This window comes from Erinaceus europaeus, chromosome 13 (genome assembly GCF_950295315.1).
Source record: "Erinaceus europaeus chromosome 13, mEriEur2.1, whole genome shotgun sequence".
Lineage (NCBI taxonomy): Eukaryota > Metazoa > Chordata > Mammalia > Eulipotyphla > Erinaceidae > Erinaceus > Erinaceus europaeus.
Window position 1 is genome coordinate 66,787,248 of NC_080174.1, and position 6,381 is coordinate 66,793,628.

The following is a 6,381-nucleotide window of genomic DNA, read 5'->3' on the forward strand; positions in this document are numbered from 1 at the left end:
GGGGGGGGGAAATGGGAGGATAGCACAGTAATTTATGCAACAAGCTTTCATTCCTGAGGCTCAGGAGTCCCAAGTTCAATACTTGGCACCACTACAAACTAGAACTGAGCAATGTCATGGCCAGAAATCAATGAAAATAAATTGAAAACAATTAAGTGTTGGGGGCTGGGCGGTAGCACAGCAGGTTAAACACACATGGCGCAAAGTGCCAGCTTAAGGATTCCGGTTCGAGCCCCCAACTCCCCACCTGCAGGGGGTCGCTTCGCAAGCAGTGAAGCAGGTCTGCAGGTGTCTGTCTTTCTCTCCTCCTCTCCGTCTTCCCCCTCTTCTCTCTATTTCTCTGTCCTATCCAACAACAAGAAGAACAGCTACGACAACAATAACAACTACAACAAGCACAGCAAGGGCAACAAAATGAGAAAAATGGCTTTCAGGAGCAGTGGATTTACAGTGCAGGCACTGAGCCCCAGCAATAACCCTGGAGGCAAAAATAAACAAATAAAGTGGTTTTGTTTGTTTGTTTTTTGTTTTTGCTGCATCTACTGCGTGAATGAAGACCATTCTCAGCATCCAGACTGTTGACATTCCGGAGAATGTTGACATCTCTCTGAAGGGCTGCAGGATCATTGTGAAAGGCCTCAGAGGCACCCTGTGGAGGGACTTCAACCACATCAGCTTAGAGCTCAGTCTCCTCGGAAAGAAAAAGAAGTGGCTCTGAGTTGACAAATGGTGGGGAAATAGAAAGGAACTGGCTACTGTTAGCACTATCTGCAGCCATGTACAGAACATGATCAAGGGTGTTACACTGGGCTTCCCATAAAAAATGAGGACTGGTTATGCTCACTTCCCTATCAACATTGTTTGTTATTCAGGAGAATGGGTCTCTTGTTGAAATCAGAAATTTCTTGGGAGAAAAATACATATGCAGGGTTCGAATGAGGTCAGGTGTTGCATGCTCAGTATCGCAAGCCCAGAAAGATGAATGAATTCTTGAAGGAAATGACATCAAACTTATATCAAATTCGGCCGCATTGATTCAGCAAGCTACAACTGTTACAAACAAAGATATCCGGAAATTTTTGGATGGCATCTATGTTTCTGAAAAAGGAACAGTTCGGCAGGCTGATGAATAATCTCTGAGGTGTCCAGCCACACAAGCCGCAAAATAATGGGATGACGTATGATCTCTTAAAAGATGCATTAAAAGCCATTACTGGTTTGGAACTTCTCCTTAAAAAAAAAAAAATTAAGTGTTGTTTCTGTGTTAAGTTTAAATAGCAGGATCTGAACTAATAGTGTTGATTTTCTCCAACTCCAAAAGTCATTGTATAACATATAACCTCTGAATGATCAGCATAAATATGCTAAAAAAATAAGTCATAATTGGCTGCTGTCTTCCACATAAGTTCTGTTATTCAACTTGCTTTTCTTATTACAAGGTTGACTTTTGATAAGCTTGTGAAAGGCTGGTTCCTGTGATGATCCAGGGTTGCTGCTCTGATGTTCCTTCCACTCAATAAGAAAGAAAATGGTCACTTTTGCCCTTTATCACAATGTGTTTTAGAAAGACCACTGGTGGGGCCGGGTGGTGGTGCACCTGGTTAATTGCACACATTACAGTACACAAGAACTTAGGTTCAAGCCCTCAGCCCCCATCTGCAGGGGGAAAGCTTCACAAGTGGTGAAGCAGGACTGCAGGTCTGTCTCTCTCCCTCTCTATCTTCCCCTTCCCTCTCAATTTCTGGCTGTCTCTGTCCAATAAATAAAGATAATAAAAAATATTTTAAAAAAAGAAAGAAAGGGGCCAGGCGGTGGCACACCTGGTTGAGTACACACATCACAGTGCACAAGGACCTAGGTTCAAGGCCCTGGTCCCCACCTGCAGGGGTTAAGCTTCATGAGTGGTGAAGCAGGGCTGCAGGTATCTCTCTGTCTCTCTCCCTCTCTATCTCCTCCTCCCCTCTCAATTTCTCTCTGTCATTATCTAGTAAATAAATAAAAAGGAAAAAAATTAAAAAGAAAGAAAGAAAGACCACTGGTCAGAAATATAGTGGGCAGAAGGCTTTTTAAACCTCCATATAGAATAATTCATATAGATTTAGAACCTTGAGGTCAGGAATGTAACTCACAGTAGGATGCATGCTTCACATGTATGAGGCCACAGGTTCAAGACTCTGCACTAAAGATAAGTTTATTGTGTTTTTTTTCTTGCATAAGATCCTTCCAAGGCCATGTAACTAGTTTTATATTCCTATTTTTGCATTATTGTGACATGTGCTCTTAACCAGGTACACTGCCTGGCCTTATATTTTTGCATTATTTAAAAATATTTTTTATGGGCTGAGGAGATATCATAATAGTTATACAACAAACTTTCATGTTTGAGATTCTTGGGTCCCAAGTTCAATCCCTGGCAGGACCATAAACTAAAGCTTAGTAGTGCACTGGTCTCTCTGTCTTTCTCTCTGTATCTTTCTCTCATTAAAATAAAATAATATTTAAAATATATTTTAATATTTTAACACAAGAGAGAACCAGAGCAACACTGACATATGTGTTACCAGGGATCCCAATCAAGACTTCATGCTTGAGGGCCCAACACTTTATCCACTGTACTGACTCCTGGGCCCATTTCTTTCTCTTTCTCTTTCTCTTTCTCCTTCTTCCTTTCTTCCTTTCTTCCTTTCTTCCTTTCTTCCTTCCTTTCTTCCTTTCTTGCTTTCTTTTTCTTCCCTCCCTTCCTTCCTTCTTTTCTTTCTTTCAACCTACTTGTTTGCAAACATACTTACAATCCCTCATACCAGGTGTTCTGACAGCTATCAAAAGAGAAAGAGATTTGAGATGTTGGTAACATAAGCTAGGAGAAAAGAATAGCAAGTGAGTAGGTGCTGTGTACCTGGGCCTTTTACTGTTTTTTTGACACTCTTTCCCCAGAAACATGTGCCAACCACAAAGTCACTTAAATCCCACACTGTTAATACAACCACTACTTTCTCAATAATCAAATTATTTGAACATCCAGGAAATCCCACTAGAAAAGATAATCCTTGTATATTACACAATGATTTGGAGAAAGTCAACACGATTAAGGCAGAGTGTACTATTTATAACAATATAGAAATTATGGAACTGTGTCAGCTTGTCATCACTTTTCTACAGAATAGCAAGGGACCAATTTATATTAGGTAGTTTCACTTGGCCTTCCCCCTCTATTGTCTAAGATATGATCTGGAATTCACTGAAGCCTTGGCAGGATGTATTTGAACTTCTTGGAACACAGCAGACCCTCTGACTCATAAAACTTAACTAGATTGAAACTTTATGCTTTGATCTCTACCTTTGAATCATGATGATCAAAACACTCTTGATGTGCTTTGATTTAGGTAGAAGCTTCATCTTCAGGCAAAATTGCACAAAGTAATATAAGTAATGTTAGCATTTGTCAAGTTTAGTTCTCCTTCCCTTCCTCATTTCCAAACTAGAATTTTGAAGTATCTCTGAATTACATCTTTAACAAATTCTTTCTATATATTTATTATTTTTTGGCTAGAGACAGAGATAAATCAAGAGGGAAGTGGAAAGTAGGGAGGGAGGAGGCAGAGAGAGAGAGAGAGAGAGAGAGAGAGAGACTTGTAGCACTGCTTCACCACTAATGAAGCTTTCCCCTTGCAGGTAAGGACCAGAGGCATGAACCCAAGTCCTTGTGCTTTGTAACATGTGCACTCAACTAACTGTGCCACCATCTAGCCCCATCTTTAAAAATTCTTATCTTGGTGGCTGGGCGATATAGCACAGCGGCTTAAGCGTACATGATGTGAAGCACCAAGGTTCGGTGCAGGGATACTGGTTCGAGGCTCCGGCTCCCCACCTGCAGGGGGGTTGCTTCACAAGTGGTGAAGCAGGTCTGCAGGTGTCTATCTTTCTCTCCCCCTCTCTGTCTTCCCCCTCTTCTCTCTATTTCTCTCTGTCCTATCCAACAACAAGAACAACAAGGGCAACAAAATGGGAAAAATGGCCTCCAAGAGCAGTGGATTCATAGTGCAGGCACCAAGCCCCAGCGATAACCCTGGAGGCAAAAAAAAAATATATTTTTTTAAAGTTTCTTTTCTTTTTGGGGGGAGGGGATTAATTGTTTACATTTGTTGGTACAGGTGCAAAATTTCTCTGTTTTCTGCAAAACACTCTCACCCCACCCTAGGTCCTCCTCCATTATCATACACCAGGACCTGCCCCTCCAGAATCCTTTACTTTGGTGCAATACACCAAACCCCTTTCTGTTCTCCTTTCCTTCCTTCTTTCTTTCTTTCTTCTTTCTTCCTTTCTTTCTTTCTTTCTTTCTTCCTTTCTCTCTCTCTTTTTAAAGATTTTATTTATTTATGAGAAAAATAGGAGGAGAGAGAAAGACCAGACATCACCCTGGCACATGTGCTGCCGGGGATCAAACTCGGGACCTCACACTTGAGAGTCCAAAGCTTTACCACTGCACCACCTCCCAGACCACCTGTTCTTGTTTCTTAACTTGTTTTCAACTTCCATAAGTGAGATCATCCCATATTTATCCTTCTCTTCCTGGCTTATCTCACTTAACATCATTCCTTCATCTCCATCCAAGATGAGGTGAAGAAAATGAATTTTTAAAAAAGATTTTATTTATTTTTCAGGAAAATAGAAGGAGAGAAAGAACCAGACATCACTCTGATACATGTGCTGCCAGGGATTGAACTCAGGACCTCATGCTTGAGAATTCAAACCTTTATCCACTACACCACCTCCTGGATTATAAGAAGATGAATTTTAAATTTAATTTATTCACCATTTTTAATAGCTAAGTAGTATTCCATTGTGTATATATACCACAACTTACTCAGCCACTCATCTGTTGTTGGACACCTAAGTTGCTTTCAGGTTTTGGCTAGTAATTGTGCTGCTGTGAACATAGGTATACACAGATCTTTTTGGATGGATGCATTTGGTTCCTTAGGATATAACCTCAGGAGAAGAATTACAGGGTCATAGGGTAAGTCCATTTCTAGCCTTCTGAGAATTCTCCAGACTGCTCTCCACAGGGGTTGGACCAATTTACATTTCTACCACAGTGCAGGAATGTTCCTTTGCCCTCACAACCTCTCCAGTACTTGTTACTATCCTTTCTAATGTATGTCATTCTCACAGGAGTGAAGTGGTATCTCATTGTTGTCTTTATTTGTGTTTGTTTGACAATCAATGAATTGAAGCATTTTTTTCCATATGTCTGTTGGCCTTTTAGATCTCTTCTTTGGTGACTATTCTGTTCATAACTTCTCCTCACTTTTGGATGGGGTCATTTGTTTTTGTTTTTGTCTTTTTGTTGCTGAGTTTGGTGAGCTCCTTATAGATTTTGGTTATTAGAGAAGACCAGGCTCTTCAGCTGAGCATGCAGCTTCAGGAGGGTGGGAGAGGCACCCTTACAGCCAGCCAGATCAGCCAAATGAACTTTGCTGATCAGTGGCTGTGAGAGATGTGGCCAGATTGCCCTCACATCTCATCAAGTTTAGAATTGGGTGTTTGAGGCAATTTCGAGTAATTACAAATAATTTGGGAATTGTGCTGCATATTTAGTCTGTATGTCTGACCTTTCTTTTTTCTCATCTAACAAGATGTGTCTCAAGATGGAAGAAGATAATGGGCTTCACTTTACTCTATCTTTTTTTGTGTTTTACTCCTGTTGGCAGATGATCCTAGCAGCCCATTTGTCTGCAGTCTTCTTCTTCTAGCGTTTGCCCTTCTTCCGTAGCCAGTCAACAGCGTCAGGTTGAGCCTGATGTAAAGTTTCGAGACCTCCTTTGAATCTGGAGAGGTGGCAGTCGTTGACTATGTGGGTCATAGTCTGTCTGGAGCCGCAGGGGCAGTTCGGGTCGTCTCTGGCTCCCCAGCGATGGAACATAGCGGCGCACCGGCGCACCGGCCATGGCCTGTTCGATAGCGATTGAGGAGGGCCCAATCATAACGTGCTAGGTCAAAGCCGGGTTGACGCTTGCAGGGGTCTGTGATGAGGTGTTTGTTCTTTACCTCAGCTGACTACCAGCTCTGTTTCCAAGAGTCTGGAACAGAGAAGTTCAGTGTAGGCGTAGGGGACCAGATTGGGTGACGAAACGTCAAGCGTTGGACAGGGTGGGCGAAGATATCCGCGTATATTGGCAGGTCTGGTCGAGCGTAGACGTGGGAAATGAACTTAGATGATGCCGCATCCCGACGAATATCTGGCGGGGTGATGTTGCTAAGAACTGGCAACCATGGAACCGGGGTGGAACGGATGGTTCCAGAAATTATCCTCATGGAGGAATATAATTTGGAATCGACCAAGTGGACATGGGGGCTACGGAGCCATACTGGGGCACAGTA

At 42.1% G+C, this 6,381-nt stretch overlaps 1 pseudogene; it reads left to right on the plus strand.

Moving 5' to 3' along the window:
- Nucleotides 1-550: 550 nt before the first annotated feature.
- Nucleotides 551-1,301, plus strand: LOC107522742 (large ribosomal subunit protein uL6-like; annotated as a pseudogene).
- The last annotated feature ends 5,080 nt before the right edge of the window (nt 1,302-6,381 follow it).